Raw genomic sequence first — 22,543 nt, 5'->3', positions numbered from 1 at the left:
GTAATTAATTCTAATCCCTTGGTGGATAAGTTCTTTCTTGAGCCTAAATACAGTGACGAATGAGACTCGTGGTGAAAATTAACAGATTAATTTAACAAAACTCAACTATTTTGCTGTTATCAATGTATTATCTTCAAATGAAATTTCCACTTAAAGTAGAACAGAGAATTTTGTTACATCTCTTCCAAATTATCGATAGTAAAATGCTACACAAACTCAGTAGCGGAAGTAAATAATATGGCAAGGGGTTAAAGAGATACAGCATTATTAGTGATACGGAGCAAGAGGGAAAGGCATGATATATCCCCCATGGCGGACGATCGATGTCTTTCGCGACTTTAATTCTATCTTAATTTACCCTTAGCGGATAACTTAAACTGTACATGGAGCAGCAGTTGTCGAGCAATTATCAAGCTGAAAAGCAAAGTGAGCGAATGAAGAAAGTAGTCCTTGATTCGATAATAAGAGAGATCAGAGAAGAAGCAGCTGATTAAAAAAGAGACAAATGAGGATGACACGTAGCAAACCGCGCGATCTACCAACCAGAACCACAGTCTCGAGTTACGATGCTCTCATACGAAAATCAGCGAATGAACACGGCCGGTGCCAGATTCCCGTTAACTTTAGAACGTACTATTTTCATACGACTCACGAGCAGTAGGAACTGAGCATTAAGCTTGCCGACTTTGGATGATGGTCAATAGAACGAGGGGAACAGCAGTATTACCTACGAAGGATACTGTGTCGCGAAGGTGTTAACGGCAGCGTTGAAGCGTGAAATTGTGTTCGTTGAAGCACAGACAAGGTACAGTATTGAATATCAACTATGGGTATCTCTATAACACGCACCGATCGCAGGTTTCTCCATCGAAACAGTATACCGACTGTGGTAATAGTTCAAAGCCACCTGTAAGGGTGATTTCTTTCCAACGAAAGTCCCATGAAGCTATTTATTATGAGGACAGGTGTAATACAAAGAATATAAAAAATTCTATGTGGTGCCATTTTCTTGAAACCTTTTAATATCTTTATGTTGTGCTTCTAGGACTTTTTCAGAAGGTTGTCTAATTGAATATATTTCGTTATTTTATTTACATTAATATCTCCATTGGTACGTCATCTTTTTACCTTTGTCCAGTATACGATACGCAGTGTGCAATCAAAAAATTAGATTCACGCGTGTATGACTGAGATTCTGTATTCTAAATTGTGTATTTGCTATCTACTTTTATGCTTTTCTAAATTATTAATTTTCAATTAATGTCCAATCACACTTACAGATGTAACAATTCGATGAAGGATTTCCTGTTACATAGCTGTACATTTTAGTATCTGCCATAGTGAATTTGGAATTGTTGTGAATATGTAAGGGTAGAAATGCCTTAGGAGGATTTTTTAAAGATTTATTAAGCTGAATTATTTTTCAAGTTATTGAACAACGGACTGTAAAACCGTGGGTGTAAAATGACTGAAATTGTCGATTGAGAAATAGTTTAACACGTGCGCTAGCATAATATCCTATATTTTACACAACGAAAATGAAATTAATCCTATAAATATTGTTATTAGAAATTATAAACTACGACATTATATTTAGAAACTTAATAACTCGTTTCAGTTTCATATTTCTAATATTTTGTTTAGAAGATTTATAGGATTGAGGAGAATATTATAATTGAGGAGATCGTCACCGAAATCGCTGGATACAAAATGAGTACCTTTCTCAGGTCACTATTTTGCCTTAGGACTCCCTTCATCAGCGTGACTCTCGCTCTTTTTATTACACTCCGAAATTCGAGAATACTTTCCCTTAAAAAGACACGCATTGGCGGAACGCAAACGATCAGCGTTCGACCGTTTCCCCGTTCAAATTTTCTTACAATTTGCTTTTCAATTTCATTTATTTATTTTACAAGTAAATCATGTAGTACATTTTGAAATTTAATGTAATGGGTTGGCAGTATCTCGTAGAGTCTCCCAACTCCGAATAATAAGAACCTCTCATAGCCAGCGATTTGTATAAATGTTTCATGCACTGAGATCAACGCTCGAACGAATTTACGTTCATCGGATGATGCGAATTGCGGCCTGCTCGGTGCATACTTTAAACAAATAGTCTTACGTATCTCGACATCGTTCGATATATTACCTTCTACATTTGATTCCTTAGCCATACTCGATACAAGCGTACTTCGTTTAAACAACAATGATACAATTTCCCGTTTGTTTCCGACAGGCTGTGAAGTCGACACGGCTGCTTCAGGTGCGCCTTATACGTGGAATTAGCTGCTAATGTGTCATATTTCGGACATCCGAAATCTTCCAAATTTATTCCACGTATCCCCATTTTTTGTAAAACATCTTTCTCTACGTGCCCCCCTTTATATGCTACAAGAGGGTTGTTATACGGTCTCAAGAAATCTCTAATGACTGTCGAAATATCGTTTTGTTTAAATTTCTCGTAACCAAAATCCTTAAACGGTATTCCGTGCACGTGATTCGTAGCATGCTCTACTGTCCTCTGATCGGACACTGATAAATTGCCAAGATTTTTATTTATAAGAAATTCCGCCAATATATGACTCCCGTCAGCAACCTCCATGATAGCCATTTCTTTACATAAGAAATTATCTCCAACCATAAATCCATCCATATCGATTATATGCGTGATTCGATTCATCTAAATATAATACAAAGAATAATAAAAAACAACAAATAATTATTCATTTCTATGGTACTTACCGTTGATTATAATGAAGTGCGCGCACACTTTAGTTAGCACAATTTGGCTTCGCAAAATAGAATCGTATGTCTCGGGTCCTCTCGTACAACTAAATGTGACAGTTCGTAGAGGTAGCTTATATATATACTAAAATCTATATACATCTTTGAACCGTTTGAAGTGTGACAGTGAGATAAAAACGATATCTTATCATCAACTGCAGTTGATCTTTATACGAGAAAAAAACGAAAATGGAAAAACTTTTAGAACAGGTTTAGAATAGCCGTAGGCTTTCTTCGAGCGATAAACTGAAAAGAACCACATCCTTCGTCTGCGAACCATGACGCATCCCTGAATGTCATCGATAATATTGCAGCCCAATTTAATTCGTCAGGCCTTTGAAAGCGCAGCCATAAAACGCATATATACGCCGAATTAATAAAGAGAAGATATCGAGTACCGCTGTAATTTCATTCTGCAAAGTGTCGGCGTTATAAAGAATGATACCACAATGGTAAAACGTTTTTGGAAGTGTCAAAAATCCTTCTTGTAAACATTTTTCTTATGCAAAATAGGGCTGTTGGTGGAGTATCAGACTAAGCGGAATAATTAAAAGTTTCAGAAATTATAGGGTTGAAATTTAAAATGATAAAACGCATGTTCGATAGATTTTCTGTCTTAATCTTCGCATCACCGGATATCCCTGTTGCAAACGTGGTTTTTCGTGAAATGAAACTATCTGCGAAGTTTCAACCCCATCGGATTTGTCAAGTTTTCGAAAGTTTCGCCGCGCTCTGTTGGTAACGTTGTAAGCGACGCGAGAATGGCAAAGACGTCACATAGCATCGATAAGAAATAGGATAGACTGGACATCTTACGAGACTCGACAGTCTGAAATATCAACAAACAAATTGATGTTTAACAATTATAATTCGTCGGTTACCGTGCGATCAGATACCATCCAATACCGTTACCATCGATAAGGTAGAATAATACTCAGTTGATAACGTTAAAGGTCACGTAGAAGTCAAGTTCCTGGTTTATGATCCTTTCAGTCAAAAACTTCTGATCCTGTGTCTGTGGTATTGCAAAAGGTTATACGTTTAGTTGTCTGATGGCGCAACTATTCACTGTTCATTATTCTGGAGAACTTGCATTTTCACCCCCTAAGTAACTATCATTTTCTTAAAATGTAATGATAAATTTCATTCGGTCAATTTTTCATTTAGATTTTATATACTCTTTAAATTTTTTAATTTTTAACACCTGTCTTTGTCAAATCTATATCAATCTTAATAATTTATGAGAAAATAGTGTATTTAATTTTGGTTTAAAGAATGAAATTAATGAAATGGAATTTCGTTTAAGTCAATAAATTGTGTTAAACAATATTTTTAACACAATAACACTATTACCTTTCTATTTTATTCTATCATTGTTTTTAATGATAAGACACAAGTATTTCTTATCAACGAGCTTTACTAATATCTTTAATCAAACCAACAACATCAATCATTTAAACTTATCAGTAAAGTTTTCTAATAACAGAAAAATTTGTTATATACTTATCGTACTATTTAAGGATTAGAAGAGTTGCATTAAAATTTTACTGAACAAAACTATTTCGTTTCATTTATTGTAAATTCTTAAGGTTTATAAATTTTTAATTCCAGAAAAGTCTTAGTTAGACTGTTTATTAATTATCCAAGAATGAACTTTTTGCACACTACGTATGCATCATTCGGTAGTCATTAGTAAGGAAAGTCTAGTTTAAGTCATCATCGCTTTAATATGTTTTATCGTAATTCGACTGATTATTAATTTATGACATATCAATTGTGATTCATGATTGCGGTGGCTTCATATGAACACGTGGTTAGCAATATCACTTATTATCATGTATTCAGAAACTGACGTTGATCGTAGACAAATTTAGATTGGTACTGGACAAACTCATAAAACACAAAGCATATTCATTATTTCTCATAATACTCTGTTATAATGATTACCTATAAGTGTGATTACATACTAGCCATATTATCTGACCACAGGTTAAAGTGCGTGTTTAATATTCATCAAGTTGCATTCTTACGAGGTGGAGGAATTATTAAGTGAAGCTGAAGTAGAACCATATCGTCTGCAATTAACATTATTGTTATGAAACGTAATAAATTGTATTAAATATCTCTTTCTTGTGCATTAATCCAACATTGCATTCGTTATATTATTTCTCGAAAATTTATTTTCTTACCTTTTTTATTCTTCCCATATTATACAATGTAGTTATAAACACGTTTTCGTTGCTGTATCGATAGAGAAATTCTTTACTAGAATAGTCAATTTTTTAATTTAACTTAGAAATAATTTAATAAATATTTAATAATTTTCTCTAATTTTTGGAACAAGATTGCATGTTGACTATCACGAAATAATTTCAAATTAAGGATGTATTTTAACGTACAAAAAGAATTAATATTATCTGTGTAACAAGTACACTTTTTACGATTGTGTTGTTATTTTAAGTAAATACAGATTCATCAAATGGAATCCTAAACATGGAATCCTTTCAGCCAAGTATGTAAATTAAATCAGTTTATAATAGACGTGAGTAACGAAGTTACGTCGGGATATATTAGCAGTAAGAAATGAAATTAAGTCATAAACCTAAAGCGACACAGTCAGAGTAGTAGAGTAAGATGACGTGTAGTCAGATAATCAGTTTAAATTCATGTTGAGACTCAGAAGTAGAATGGAATAATTTTCTGTCAGTCTCCTAACACGAGATGAATGTCAAAATAGACACAATCTATATTATTTTATTATTTCGACTATAAATAGAATGTAATGCTCTATAATTTCGAATACACATTTAATATTCGATACAAAATGAACATCGAACACTTTCTGAACACCATGTTACATGTTTCATAATATTAAACCCCATTGAAATGTTTCATTTCACTCCAAACTTTGCCATTTCAACTTTTCCTTCGAAATAAAAGTAAATTAAAAGAAAACAAATTAATGTAAAGGAACCTGAAGTTTTTGATAAAATTGAATGTGAATCGAATAAATAGGTGTAACACGCATAATAAAAACTCAATACAATATCTTTATATAAGTACACTTGCTCCATCATTAATTTCCAGAACTCCCCCGAAAAGCCTCATAAACCTACAAGCAAAATCGATCAACACGACATTCCAATGAACACAATATTCACATTTGCTCCCGTTTACCTTTCAAACAAAATATCCTAAACGCGCTAAAACAGCCGAGAAAGAGAGCGAACGATTCGCAAACAATTGCGCCATTCCATCGATTACAAAGGGGCGAGTGTATCGCAGGTCCCAAAATATCGAATGTCCCGAATTGAGAACGGTGAAAAATAAAAAGATAGAAAAACGCAAAAAAAAAACTGAGAGAATGAAAGGTTCTGCTAGAGAGAATCTGCTAAAAATCTCAAACGAGACTAAAAGCTATATCCTAATTAGTAGCAGAGCGAAATTTAACTCTAACTCAAAAATTTAACAAATTCCTTGTTGTCCGTTTTTAAGTAACAGATTTTTCAGAAGTGTAAGAATTTCTCTATTATTCTTCTATTACGAATAAATGCAACACTTTCTCTATTGTATATATTAATAATATATATAATACATATAATAATAATAATAATTATATATATATATATAATAACGAAATAACGATTATAAAATTAACTGTAGGAATCGCTCAAAATTTAATTGAATAAGAATAATTAAACTGAGAGAATAATTTTAAGTTAAAATTTCAAAAGGTGTCAGTCTCGTTGGAGGACAGTACAAACTGAGTCGCCCAAAAGTCAATTCGATTAAATCCATTCTTCGATATTTCCTGATTTTCGTAAACCTCAATGGAATAAATAATATTCTTTTCAGTTATAAAAGCATTTACTCGTTCCTCCGTTTTCTTTTCTAGGTCAGAAGGCCCTTCTCTTTATAGCTTTTGAGTATACTGTATGTAGACGGTTCGCCCTTTTGCGTATCGATACTTGTGGGCCCGAGAGATAGAGCAGGCCCATTGACTAATTTATGACCAAGGGGACCACCAGGACCTGAAGAGGTTTCCTTCTTAGAAAAGCGTTGAGGAAAAGTTAGTTAGAGCCACATCGCGTAATAAATATATTCAACCTAACTACGGACTTGGTTTTATCTTAGTAGCCCATGTACAATAATTTCCGAAGCCAAAACATTAATTCACTCAATTCCGGTTTTCCGGACTTAACCACATTGGCTTCTGAGCGATTCGAACGGTGCCATCGAAATTCGAACGAAGTATCAGCCCAAGTGTCGAGCACGAAAGAAAGCTGCACCGTGAGAATCGGTTATCCTCAGTTATTCGAAAATAATCTTTTCCCGTGGCGTAACAGGGCCGCCGATAATACCGCGTCGCGCTCATCCGCGTGTGCACACACGCGGAGCCAGCGGTTAGGCGCGCATATAACGCGGGCAAACGGTGGATTACGAATGGAGCAGTCTAGATCTGTCATTCAGTTTAATCGTTTCCTATGCACTCCGCCGTGCCCATTGTCGACCGAGCTCTATAATAATTTAATGCCAGATATAATAAGTTACTTGCTGTCTGGCCGGTTGCCAGGCTTGCCCTATTCATTCCTCTATGAAAGCTGAAAAGCTCCCGCCGAACAGATGGAGCGTTAACTTATGGACCGTACGCCTCGCGGTGGCGCGGCGCGGCGCGGCGCGGCGAGTCGCGGAACCCCCGCGCGGCGCTTAAGTGAATTTAAACGTCGTCTGATCTTAATTGGTCAGCCTCTAATTGAGACGGTCATTATAGGCCATTAACGCGGGATCAACGGACATTATCATTTTCCTGGTCGGAAGGGAAACAATAACGTCGATTACAACTTCGGATCCTGGAGCTGTGTGCGCGGGGCTCCTCGTGTTTGTAGGTGGACTCCGATAAGAAACGACAAGGTTTTAATGGTCGTCTCGATGGGGCATTGAGTTCGATTCAATGGCGTGCTGGATTGGATTTTGAAATTGGACGGATGAGACTGCTGTCGCGGGAGCGTGCTATTTTATGTTGTTTTGGAGCGAATGTATCGGGTTGGAGTTTTGGGCGTTTTTGGACTTTTTAATCTCGTCGTGTTTTCAATACATTTCTTTCGTGGCAGAGCTGTTTTATTCTTCGTGATTCATTGGAGAAAGAAGGAACTCTAGATTTATTCTGTGTCTACTTTTTCTCTCGAGTAACGCGATTGATGATGGGAAAGTAATATTTAATTTGGACTTGGCAGATTTAACTGACACTTGCATTGGTTAAACTCGCTGGGAGTCTGACTCGTAGGGCACGGGGTTGAAGTTTTATGGTAAATTTCACTTCGTTGAATTATTTCAAGTTTCTGTTTGTTTTTCAGTTTACTTGTTCGTAACGTTCATTCGTAGGTTTAATATACAGGTCAGATCGAAGAATGAAACAAGTATTCTTGACTAATCTAATATATTGTGATTGTATGTGTTTGTATGAAGGATGAGAATGTAAAGAGACATGTTCGTTGAAAATAAATGTTCATAGGAATGGAATCATTTTAGATATGTTTCTGATTCGGCATTCATGAGTGTCTCTAATTGAGGATTATAGGTTTTGTTTATATCAGTGGGAATATTATTGATTGGAACGAATCATGAGATGCTTCGAACTAAATACGCCCTTACTAAATTTCTAAATAGGGTGCAGTTTGATCAAATCTGAATTGCGGATACCCACAGCGGTACAATTTAATTGGCTGATAACTTATTAGTATTCTATGACCCTATAATTCTATTGATTATATTATCACATGAATTTTAATGTACTTTATGGGCTCCAAAAATTATTTAAATCACGCTTTTGAAAATATTGGAAACTGAGGGTCTAACTGTAATGTGAAAGATAAGATGATATCCTAGATGATAGGGTAGCCTTTCTTTCTTATTTTCAATGAAATCCATCATAGATAAAATTCCCGATTAAAAAGATATAATAGTTCCACAAAATCAAAATTCACTACAAACTTGACTCTAATAGATACTAATAGACTTTTAACACTAGAACTACGTACCACTCGAAATGACTAGTTTTTTCTTAATTTGTAATTATTGGTATCTTAAGAATATTAAATATCCTAAATGAATTGTAAAATAAATAGTCTCAGTCGAATATTATACTACGTTAAATGAGTAGTTTGAGTATGCTACTATTGTTAAATATATCTCAATTCATAACCGTAACAGAATTATAATTCTTACCGGAACGGATAGGAATTGCGAGACAGAATTAAAACGGCACCGATCGAAAACGGGACCGATTGGCGGATCAGAGCTTTAATGGTATTTAATGCATAATAGAAGCTATAATGCGTGAAGAGGCATCAGGCGGCGAGCGGTCGGGTATTAATACCAAGAATCTGGAAATTTGTCAGTGAGCGTAAGACATTTTAATTACAGCAATTTAAATTCAATAATTTTGGTATTTTGCTCGGGTTGGAGAAGCTGCGCAGCTGTTCTGCGAATTAGCATACTAAACTTTATCACCGGCAGCTCGACAAAGACGTGCCAAGACGGCTGAACTAATTTCGAAGATAGAATAAAGTTGACGGCGTGCGCGTTCGTCCCTAGCCACCTTCGGAAATGATAACTTAAGGGAAACTAACATCGTCATCGTTATTTATTTTTGCGAAATATTGTCGCTCGCTGATCTGACAGCGCGCTGTCGTCCGTAACGAGGACCCGTCATCGAATTACCAGGGAAAACCTTTAAGTTTTTAGTTGGCCCGTTGCAGGAAGCTTTAAAAACAAAGTTCTACGCTTCTGGAGAATCTTGGAGAATATTTAAGCTATCATTATTGGGTTGCTTAAATTGTATAATAAATTTGTGTGCAATGTTACAGTTACATCTGTTGAATATATACATTAACGACACGAATCGCTGCATTACGTCGTAAATTTTTATATTTAGTCATTACGTCTAATAACCAGATCGATATTAATATCTTTTTAGTACTGACTGATTGCTGAAACATACTAATACTATTACTATTACTACTAATACTAATTTTGCATCAGAATTGTTACATTACACTATGGTTAACTTATTTACGTTATTAAATATTTTTAGTCGACAGCAGTCATCTTGCATATTGCAAGTCACTGGTGACTGATGCGACATTTAACTACTTTTGATTACCCTATACATCAACAATCACACTAAGTTTTTCTAAGTTAGACAATTTTCACACTATTTTCTTAATCATTTCCTAAAGAAATTATTAAACCATTCCAATTAGTAATCACCATGACTAGATGAGAGCATTTTATTTTACTGTTTACCTTCAATTTGCTATCCTTTCGCATAATAGATTAATCTACTTCCAACTTTGAGCAAAAAATTTAAAAAATTGCATTTACAAATATGCATAATCTATACTCCGCTGCTGCTCGCAACTTCCGTTTTCCGGCAGATATCAAACGAAACCCGACGAAGCCAGCGTCAGCCTGACGAAGTCGAAACACCGTCTGCCGTGGGTTTACGAATATTTCATTAGCATATAGGTGAACGTGAAAAAAGAATTGTCCACGAAGAACTCGAGCAATTGCAGAGAACTGTCTTGCCAACTGGCATAGGTTGGTTCGGTCGAACAGAAAGGAGGCCGGTATCGCCACTCGAATTCCGGAAATACGATCCATGTAATATTCAGTGTCTTCATCTCGGTATATCGCGCCGAGGAAGTATTATTTCAATAACCCAGCGGTTCATCATAAAATAATTTCGTGAAACAGTTATAGGGCCGCGGCGAGGGGAAGTTACGTCGTTGGACGGAGCTTGGGGCGAGGACTTAGAAATAATCGAGATTTCAATTTCCCGGTTTCTAAAGGATACCTTGAAATACGAAGCGAGGTGTCTAGCGCGTTTTTATAGTCAATACCCGTGGTATAATTTTTTCGGAAGGAAAATGGCGCGGGTAAATCGTGCAGGTATTTTTTCGAGCGTAGAAATATAATGTATTAATAATATAGGAATGTAGATACAGGTAGAATGTTAAATATTGGATTGACACATAAGTGGGTTTCGTTTTATTTGATAAATCAAGATTTTTGGTTAAATGAATATTGTGTAATTTGAACGGTGTTTTTGCTAAAAGTGTCGAAAGATAGATTTGCAATTTTAACTTCGAATTATGTTTTATCGTTGATCATCTTTCCTCAATTGGTTTTTAGACTTTTCTTGTAATGGTTGTATAAGGATTATAAAATCTTAATTGGTGTATTTTGACACCTTTGGTAAAGATAGTTTTGAATAGCTATATTTTCAGTATTATTGCATACGGTTTATGTTGTACGTCACAAGTTGAAAATAGTCTTTCAGAAAGAATAACTATTTACTTATTGGACTAAGATAAAATGTAGTCTTCCGATGCTATTATAAATTCATTCTGTCAAAGAGTTTCTGTTGCACGTGATGATAATTATTAGTCATTACTTATCATATAAATTAATTTCCATTAATTCACAGGTGGTGTAGTATATTCTGTGCTCGTGTATACAATGATACGTAAAATTAATTTTTCTTTCAATTAGTAGGTTGTAATGGAAATTGTTATCGAGAAAAGATAGTGATGGATTATATAAAATCTTTAAAATTCTGCAATTGTAACAATAGTTTCACTACTGTTGATAATGTGGATTTCTGTAGATCTTTGATATTCCTAGATATACAGGGTGGAGATTATAAAGCGTTACAGTCGAATATCTCCGAAAATATTGATTATACGCAAAAATGTTTCAGTCAAAAGTTGTTCAATACTACAGAGGACATCACGTGGTGGAACTTTTATTTTTTCTGGTGGACATTCCAAGGTGAGGTGAAGGTCAACTTTCTTTTTTCACTTTCTTTCTTTCTTTATAATTTCCACCCTGTATATTATAAGTACATTCATACATCTTTGAAATGCTCCTCGGATTTTAAATTTTAAAAAGTGATTCATCATTATTCTTCAACTAATCGATCACTAAGATATTTAGAATAATTAAATAAAAATGTCAAACTGTTCCTAAAATGTTCTAATGTTTTCACTGCATAACCGTTACAAAGCATAGTTTAATCTGTCTGGATTGACGAACGATCGAATATATATCGTCATTGCTTTAAAACCCTTTGTCATAATTCCATCCATTGTCGTTCTACGCTTTTGACGGATTAATACGTATACGCGGCTAACATTATCACTTGTCACTAAATGTATTCTCAAGCTGACGCCGATAGTAGCCAGATTTTCAGTGATACTAGACGAATTTATAACATGTAAAGCATAGTCGCCATTATTCACAATGCTATGTAATGATAATTGTCTGTAAGTGTGATTATGTATTAACTGCGGCATTAACTGACCACAGATTCGAGCGTAGGTACGTATGTTACAGTCAAGTCACATTATCACGAGGGAGATTAAACAAAGCTGATTTGAAACTGCATCGTTTACAATTAACGTTACCATTACACGGTAATAAATTGTATTAGATACGTCATTCTTACATATCTGATATTTCTCTTCAATAAAAATTCTATTGAGTCTTCGTTTTAAATTGTTTCACTATAAATAAAAATTGTTTCGTAATTTTTTTAAAATAGTCTTAACATCAATAGAAACTCTTCCGTATTTTTCTAAAATTCTTTCAATATCAATAGAAATTTTCTAATTTTTAAAAAATTACTTTTTAATTAAACAAAATTTTTCTTAACCTCAATATAAATTGTTTCATAATTTTTTAAATTGTTTTAATCAGAAATCGTTTCGTGATTAAAAAGATTCTTTCAATATTAATACAAATCGTTTCTCAATGAAAAAAGAATTCTTTTAATATCAATGGTAATTGTATAATATAGAAATATTTTCAATTCCTCCCACATTCCATAATACAACTATTTATCCAATTCAATTGCACATTAACATCCGAATCCTCAAATCCCATCTTCCAAAATAAATCACATACACATCCGAGACACTCATCCAACTTTCCGCGGTCCTTCCCGCCGGCACTTAACCTGGAACGCTTAGAAATAATCGAGATTTCAATTTCCCGGTTCGAGGTGGACACTTTAAAATACGATCCGTGGTATCTTGCTCATTTTTATAGTCATTACCGCCGGCATAATTTTTCGTACATCCAGACGGAGAAAGAAAGCGAGCGCGGGACGGAAAGAAAGAGGAGATAAGTAAGTCATGCCGTATTTCTGGCCCGGCTAGACCGCGCCGGTTCCTGGCGGGGAAAAAGGGTCGGCGAAAGGGGGACAGGGCAACGCGGAGGCGAAGAGAGTGAAAGGGTGGGCTCGAACAGGACCGACGGAGAAAACGAGTTACGGAAATTTGTATTCAATTTCAGTGGAACTGTTTTGTTTTACTCAGTTTCCCTGCATACATTACATCGGAAGACGTGCTCGGCTTTTCAAACGATCTTTATATTATCAATGCGGTTTTACAGCACACCTCGCGACGCCGAAGACGGAGCGAGAAAGAAAGTGAAGAAATGGAAAGGAAACAGCCGAAGAAAGCACATATCGCAATTACGAAGTTATGCGCACCTTTATGCGAGTCCCTTCTTTAAATTAGAATATTTTAGGAATTGCTTATGATATTCAGAGTAATTAAGTAGAAGTATTAAAGCGATTGATTAGTTTAAGGATAATAATGAATGATTTTTTAAAATTTAATCGGTGAGTTAGAATATTATCTATACAGTAGCTTCTTTGCACGATCGTGATCGGCGTGATCGAAATTCAGTAACACTGAATGAAATGGATTTTTGGTTTGTGAGTTGTTATTGTTATTGTTTCTTTGATTTGTGAAATAAATGAGCCGCTCATGGCCAGATCGATTAACTACTTGTCCTATGATATCGTGTCAGACTCGCGATGAAAATTTTCAACTAAATTTGGCTAATATTAATAATAATTTGGCTAATATTTGGCAATATTAAACAAATATTGTTTACGTAATTTCCATTCGTGTATAACGATTTCACGTGGAACGGACTTTCGCGTAAATCGTGGGTCAGGTGTACTCCTTTCTCTTCTGTGAGAACTAAGGATACGCATGAAGCGATCTTTTCTCATGCTCGAGGATTAGTAAGAATTTCTCTACAATAAACGACTCCACTTACCGGGCCGAGTTACTTTTTCATAGCCGGCTGTGTGTATTCTTTCGCGGAAGCCAGTAAAAAGTTTGACGGCCCACCGACATGCGCAGCTAACGTTTTCGGTCTTATCAATTCGCGTCCCGAGGCTGAGAGGAATTGCTACCGCCGGAGTTATCGCGATTTCGATCCGACGTACATTTGCGTTTCTATTCAGGGGATCTTCGATTGCTGTTCTGAATTTCAGGCGATCTGCCGGTTTTACTGCGATTCCGAAATTAACTATCGGGCTCTAAAGCCGATTATGAGGGATATCCGGGGGTTCGTGTACTCCGTTGTTTAAAATAGTACACCTCTTAGGATTCGGGAATTTTGTTCCTGTTTCTTTGTGATTTATCGTGTGATTGAGGTTAACGTTGTTAGGTCACTCCATAAGTAATGATGTCTTTTTTTACGTTAACGGTACTTAAAAATAAATAATTACACGTAATATGTATATAAAATATATGTGAATATATACATTATATTATATTGTACTTCTTAAAGTGCCACAAAAAGTATAACAAATTTCTATTGTCACCTCCAGCATGATATACGAGTGGAAAAGTTTAATAAATATTTTATATCACCCTGTGAGTGGTAGGGAAATTTTCATACATACAATTTGAAACAGGGACGATTATAAACGAAAATTTATATTTTGTTCAATTTTGATCTATAGTTCATAAAATTTGTACACAATACTAAAAACATGTTAGACTTCCTTTATTACTAATAAAATCAAGAAGAAACTTTTCGCAAGTGTATGAAGGATCGATATATCACTCCTTGGCAATCGAAACGTTAATTGAGGTTTAGTGTAAAAAATTAATATATCCTTGCGTTTTTTAATTGGCGCATATGACATCTTTCTATTTCTCGATTAATTTTTTAATGCGGTTTTTAAAGTTTGAAAAAGTATCTTACAAATTAAGAGAAGATACAGTACTGCTTATAAAATGATCTAATATTTATATATAATTTGAAACAGTTTTAGTTAACCCATCGCAGTCGAGAATTTTTCAAACTTCTGAAAACTTTTTCCATGAAATGTCGAATCGATGTATTAAATATTCGAAAGGAAAAAAATCACGTATCAATGTCTCGTTATTTGAATAATTCAATTATCTATTTATAAATTTCGATTTTAGGAATCGAGCCTCGAAACTACCATTAAAGCGACTTCCGACCGTAAAAGGTTAATAGATATATAGTTGAACCATGAAATTTCACATTATTTCCTGTGTCTTTCTTAAAACGGTAAATTAAATACATTGTAGGTATATACTAAAGACACATAAATGAATTGTTTCACATTTGTGTAGGTTCGATAATACGTCTATACGAGAACAGTATTTCAAACTCGAACGGAATATTTTAATAACTAATTCTAATGTAAGCCTTTAAACAGAATTTCTGATGTACCGAAAATACTCACATTAGTTTATTATTTACTTTGCGGATTATATGGTATTCGCATATACAGTATTCCTACTATGATTAGAGGTACACTATATATTTTAGTACGTATTGATCAAATGTTTGAAATCGCCTTTAACAGAAAATATTTAACTAATGCTTTCTGCATTCGTTTTAGAAGTTGAGCTAGTAGATTTTACAGGTTTACATGTGAAAAGTGGGAAGCAATCTTCGTAATTCAGATCAAAACAGTTTGAAACAATCATTTTAGGATTTTTTAAAATCGAATTTGTAGTTGAACGGAAGTTCGAAATTACAATAGAAATCGTTTCGTAATTTTACAAAATTCGTTCAATACCAGTACAAATTGTTTCTGAATTTGTAAAAAATTTTTTTAGTATTAACAACAATCATACAATACACAAATATTTCTAATTTCCCCTACAATCCATAATACAGCATTTAATTCAATTTTCTATCTTCCGATCTAAATCGAACAATCATTCAGCCAAAGAGGTTGAAAATCCCTAGGATTTTTAAAATTGTATTTGTAGTCGAACAGAAGTTCATATCGGTTCACTAGTAACTAAATAATTTAAGGTGATTATTATAAGCGGATTACCCCGTATAGTTCGTGCGAACTACTTCGATGTGAGGAATGCTACAGTGTTGCATAAACTTGGCGACATGGAACTTGTACATGTGAAATTCGCGACGCGAGAAAATAAAAGAAAGGGCAAACATTGAAAGACTAATCAGGCAATATAGCAATTGATATAAAATTCAATAAACGAATGAAAATGGAGAATTCTTAATCAAATTTTGAAAACGATCATTTGACCGGTACGTTTAGTGTTAATATTTCATTTATATAAGCACGAAGCTTTTTCATTCCACTTTCCTTCGCTATTATAAATAGAATTTTTATCACTATGTTGCATTTCTTTAGTCGCTTAGTGAAATATATTTTTACAGGCATACCGCGACGCAAAATTTAAATAACTATTTTTAGTTCTCCATTTCCCTTTTTGTACAATTTTATACGGTTGAAATCGGAAACCGGAAGGACGAGAGCATGGAAAGAGGGAAACTGAGGAAAAAATGCTTACCAACGCCATTGTCTTTCGGCGGGACATACGTGGTAAGGCTCCATTAGGATTTAATGGGATTATCGGTATAATTTTGCCGGTGCTTTGGATCGTATTCCGAGGAAACTTTCTGATCTATAACAATTACTCCGGCTTTTGTGCGGACTATAAATGGCGGCCGTGTGAAATCAACGAAAGGATCTATTCGAGATATTCGAGTATCTTCCCTCTAATAATGCACCGTTCGACGTTCACAGTCGAACTTTTACAATGGAGTTAACAGCGAGTGTCACTTAAAATCGTAATCTTAGTATTTACAAGATTCTTTGGAGATTCCTCAATTATTATAAATTGTTTACAAAACCTTTTTCGGTACGTCATATTTAATTTATGACGTTATACACCTTTGTTTCGAGCCTATTTCTATAGGAATAAGAATACACTATTCACTACTGATGGTGCATTGACGGTTCATTGTGTGTTAGATAAGTGAACATAATTCTACATAAAAATCAGGTCTGAAGGAGTTAACACAACGAACCTGATGTTAACAAGATCTTTTTTTCGTCAGCACATATTCTATTTATCTAAAAGCGTGTTTAAAACTTAATTAAACTACGAGCGAGTGTACAAAGTTCCTGGAAAAAGGAATAAAGTATGCAGCATATTAAAGATTTTATCTTATTAAATGTTGACTGGACACGAACGTGTAAGTAGAAACGCTGGGAACAAATTAATCCTCTGCAAGCCCGTGTGACTTTGAAGTCACAGATTAATATATTGTGTTAAATTGATTTATTAAATTTTTTACCGCGAAATGACGAGTGAAATCAAATAATTAGTCAACTTAAACTTTTAAATACGCAGGCGTAAACGCTTTTATCGTAACTTCAAAGTTACAAGATATATTTGTTTCAACCCTTAACGATCGACAATTATTTAATTCTTTATTGTTAATAATTTAATAGAATCAGAAAAAAATTCAACATTTAGTGTCTAAGTTTACTTTAAAGGTTAAGGATTGGTAACAGACAAACAATATTTCATTATACGAAAAATATATAACATTTAGATTTGTCGAATTCGGTTGATAATTTTCATCATGAGTCTGACACGTTGTCATAAGGCAGGGGGTTGACTCTTATTCAACGCAGTTATAGGACAGACGACAAAAGGAATCGTCGGCGTAATTAAAATAGTAAAACTTCGCTAGCAGATTCGTTTACTAGGGAACGTTGGAGGGTAAATTAAAAGTGAATAAAGGGTAAATCGTATTTATCTGAGTAGCGGCGAATCCCTAGGGGTTGTCCCGATACCGTGTGTGTCAATAACAGGTAACGATTTCATGAGTAACTTTATCCACCCCGCACGGTTTTATCGGGAGTGCAATTAATCTTGTCGATGTAACGTCCGGCGGAGCATAACTCTTATCATGTGTGACATTACCGCGGCGTGTTCTTCGTGTATCAGCATCTTTCGTGGGTGCCCCGCTTTGTCCGGCTCGCGGGACCACTTTAAAATTTTCGAATTCGCGTCGCTCGCTGCATTGTTCCCGGACGAACAATTTCGACTTTCCGAAATATCCGTTGTTCAATTTATTGTGCACGCCGACGTTTCGAAATTAAGGGAATAAATCTTTTGAAACTTGTACAGTTGATATGAACATTTTTCGAATTTGTTTGCGGTACGATAGTTCGACACGAATTTATTGCGTTTGAGCTGCATTTGATAGAATATTCTTGAGAATTTAATTAGAGCGTTTCAGCTGGTAGAAATTTGTTTTTTGGAAATTTTGAATGGTTAAAGGTGTTTTAAAATGTTTTTTTTAAATTGTATTTGTATTATTTGGTTCTTTGGTTCTTTGGTTCTTTGGTTCTTTGGTTCTTTGGTTCTTTGGTTCTTTGGTTCTTTGGTTCTTTGGTTCTTTGGTTCTTTAGTTCTTTAGTTCTTTAGTTCTTTAGTTCTTTAGTTCTTTAGTTCTTTAGTTCTTTAGTTCTTTAGTTCTTTAGTTCTTTAGTTCTTTAGTTCTTTAGTTCTTTAGTTCTTTAGTTCTTTAGTTCTTTAGTTCTTTTAGAATTGTAATACGTATTATTCATTTCAGTTTCATGGTACATATTTAACTTACAGTGTATCGAAGACCTATCGCTGCGATTTCCTCGAACATTGATCTTTACGTATGGTCATAATCAGGAGAAAAGTTTTTTTATTTCGTACTTGATATTTTACGAGAGTCGTTCTTCGCTATTGGATTCCGTTGGATGCGTACGCAGATTACGCCAGCATTTCCTTCGTGTTGAAATAAACGCTTTGTTTCGTACGATTCCGTGAAGTCTGCCTAACGATGCATTCTGGAAACAATATTTACATATTTACACATTGCGTATTCTTCTATTTAGGTAGTATTATCTACAAAAATAACAGAAGTTCTAGTCATTACAATAGCTTCAAAATGCAATATCACATGTTTATATTTATTTAAAGATAATTAAAAATGGATAGTGGATTTGTCATAAGCAATGAAAAATAAGAACCGCAAAGAGAATAAAAAATTTTTGTATAATATGTTGCTGGCGCAACACATTATTCATAATCTATTTTCAAGACTCTTAAAGAACTTAAGTCATATATAAGAAAGTTCAAGAAGCTTATTGTTTAAGCGAGGTCTAAACTTTACTGGCATACAGCTAATATTTATACATATATTGATTTTCATATCTTTATTACTCACCAGAAGCTATATATGAAAAAAAAACATATTAATTTAGTCAAATTTTTAACTATTCCGAATGTCAGGAAATTAATCGTTATGAATACATTCGATGCAATTTCATTTTATATAACAAATAAGCTACAATATTGCTATAATGACATCTTAAGTTACTATTTTTTATATTATTAACACTAAAACTACCGCAAAATGGCTCGTTTTCTTGTTTCGCAATTATTGATATATCCATGAATATTCGAAATAGTTTTAAATATATCTGGTTTCATTTAAATACTGTACTGAAAAAATTGAAAATAATTTATTGTTAGAATTTTTATAGGGATCACATACCAATCATATTAAATACTCGGTAGTTCTAGTGTTGAACGAAGACATAATACTTTTATTCCAGTTCAATAGCATTAGCAGCGTAATCAGAATTGAAGTACAAAATAAAAAGAATTAATAATAATTCTAACGGTTCATATTCATGTTCCAAGTTATCTTGATTATTACTCTCAGGTCAGTAATATTAGTCCAAGAGCAACAAGTTCATCCGCGGTTCGCGCGCGTTCGTTTTATTCCGGTGCGGCAATAAATATGTTGCGCGTTTATTTGAGATTCAAATAAGTAGTTGTTTTCGTATGAACGAAAGTTCTGTGTCAAGTGGCCTCACACTGCTTCGAGCAATAATCCTCGCCGCAAAAAGTTTAATCGACGCAACACCGACCGGCGAACACCGTTCAAGTAGCAAAGTTTCCATCGACACGGGCCTCGCCGTGCTCAAAACAGAAGCGCAATGACATAGTGCAGTAATTTAAATACGGTTCAAGCATGTTACCTTCGAGCCACCAACCTAATGCCTCGAAAAATTCTACAGTAGGAATTTTCATATATGAGCCGTCTTTTTTCACGGTGGTGTAAGTCAATTTCTGGAAAAAATGTGTTAATAGTAGCTTTAGTGAGATATAGATATCTTTTTATATTTATAATTGAACAATCAGTGGCGTAAGGTATCTTCAAAAATGAAAATGTAAAATCTTGTCGCTAAAATTTTCTTTGAAAGTGGAATAAGTACATTTGTAACTAAGAAATCGTTCATTTCCTGTAATAGCTTTATCAACTATTATTTCATAATAAAATTCAACGAGTTTATGATTTTGTGAACATTGTACGAATTAATTAATGTTTGCCAAGGTTTTTAAGTTCATACAAACGCAACCCTTAAATATCGCAATGTTTGAAAACATGGATTAAATATATTAAATCATGGAAACATTAAAAATATATTTCATACTCACTTTCAACACTTTCGTTACTATATTTATCTGAATCCACTCTCTAATTACGGTTAAATTTAAGTAAAAAGTTTCTCAATGTTACAAATCACCTGTACCACCGGTATGTACCACAAAACATATTTCCCACCGTTCTATCAGAATACAATACACTCCATTCGACGAAAACTCCGTGAAAAACTCGCATGCGTCGAATAAGCGCATAAAATGAATGAGGAAAGCGCACGGAGACAATATACGGCGACAAATTATAGTTACCTCGAATGCTACTTATCCCCCGGTACTTCGGGAACTGTATCTGCGGGTGTAACGAGGTGGCAAAGACGGGTGGAGATCATTTCTCGGTGCGACAACTGAGTGCCGGCTTATATGTACATACATCCGTGGCGTTAGCAGCGCGTCGCGTCGCTTGTATACAGTCGCAATTGCGCGCGGGGTTCGGTATATAATTGGGATGAATATTGAGAAGTTGGCAGTGAAGTTGTAAGTAAACTTGGATGCCTCGAGGCGAGCTCGCTCCACTTGAGAGCAGAGACGTGTTGCGGACAGATCCTCCCCCCGCTCCCCTCGCCCAACCCGCTCCTTATTCACCTATCGCTGCTGCCTTCTGCAAAACTATACGAATATTCCGGATTATCCAGACGCCTCGAAACAGTATTTATCGCGTATATATCATTCAATTGTTCGCCGAACGACTGATGGGATGGGGGACGAGAGAACTATTATAGACGGACCGTCCTCATATAATCTTCATGCTGGTTGAACGGGGCGAATGGGATTAAGGCGCATTTTTAATATCGAATTTTCGACTCTCGTGTATTTAACGATAATCGTGTTAGTCGTATCGTAATAGAATTATTTAACCGCAATTGCAATAGTTTTTCAAACGACTGTATTGATATTGGAACGTACCTCAGAAAATGTTGGGTGTTTCCTTGTTTCTGGGTTATTGTTTTAAGTGTTTAATGTGTGACGATTTTGAAGATGAATAGTTTGATGTGTATATTGTTAGCTTGTGTAATATGAAATGACGTTTGTTCAATAAAAATATGCTTTATTCAGTTCGGTGCTTCTTTTAAATCGATTCGAATCTCATTGGAAGCAGGAATAGAATGAAAAAGAGAAATTGAAGAACTGATTGAAGAACAGAAATGGATATAACGTTAAATGAACGAAGAGAAACGGAGAATTTTAAATCGAAATTTTAAAACTGCCCACTTGATCGTTATAATCTTCGCGTGACTAAAAGAATTTTTGTTTTTCGTGGTGCCAAACTTAATAATAAAGCTCGTTTTAAATATAACAGGTTAAGAGCCAATTAGACGCAATGGTGGTGATATTTTTAGAAATTCGGAGGATGGAATTAAGCCATTTACCAATGAACTACTTAAATAATGAAGACTATATTATGCCGTTCCGTGGAATTTATAGATTTTTAGTGGAATTTTGATTGTTCTATTTAGAAGATGGTATATTCTTATTTTAGAGACTTAAATCTGTTAAATACATTCCCCTTGTGAAATTGAAACAAGTCCAGTGGTTGTCAAATTATTGATTAAAATTAGATTTCCTCGATGTGGAAAATTTTCGATAAATTACTCCGTTCCGTGAACACTTTAAGCTTGATAATTCGCAAACATAAGTGATGTTAACTATCCTATAAAATAGATCATTGTTTTTCTCAACTCTAAAACTAATTATTAACTTTCAGATAAAGAAACATCGAGTAAATTAATAAATCAATATATCTCTTATTAAAAGTCCACAAAACATTCATACTAAAAAATTTACACAAGAAAATTATATTAGACATCAGTCGCAGAAAACAATCTCAACGATTAAAAAGAATCTTTCATTTCTGGTATTTTCAAATTCAGGTGCGCCTGTGAAATGTTTCGCAAATGTTTGCCAGGAAAAAATATTCATCCACGATGCACAAATTTGTAAAAATGTATTGTATTTTATTCGGCAAAAATATATTCCGGCTATTGGATTGATTTTCGCAATACGACAGCGAATGAGAAGGATCAAAAAAATGATCTCCAACTCTCGCGAGTTCTAATTTTGTATAAAAGTGAAAGTTTCCCCTCGTTTCGCTATTT

General features: G+C 34.5%; 1 long non-coding RNA gene across 1 annotated transcript; it reads right to left on the bottom strand.

The window, feature by feature from the left end:
* Positions 1–1,505: 1,505 nt before the first annotated feature.
* LOC116428998 (uncharacterized) lies at positions 1,506–2,897 on the bottom strand. The gene is made up of 2 exons (XR_004235405.2): positions 2,743–2,897; positions 1,506–2,680 (listed from the first exon to the last, which is right to left on the bottom strand). It is a non-coding gene; the product is annotated as an uncharacterized LOC116428998 (long non-coding RNA).
* Positions 2,898–22,543: the final 19,646 nt, after the last annotated feature.

The sequence above is a fragment of the Nomia melanderi genome, chromosome 14 (genome assembly GCF_051020985.1).
Source record: "Nomia melanderi isolate GNS246 chromosome 14, iyNomMela1, whole genome shotgun sequence".
Classification (NCBI taxonomy): domain Eukaryota; kingdom Metazoa; phylum Arthropoda; class Insecta; order Hymenoptera; family Halictidae; genus Nomia; species Nomia melanderi.
This window is presented reverse-complemented; position numbering and strand designations above follow the sequence as displayed.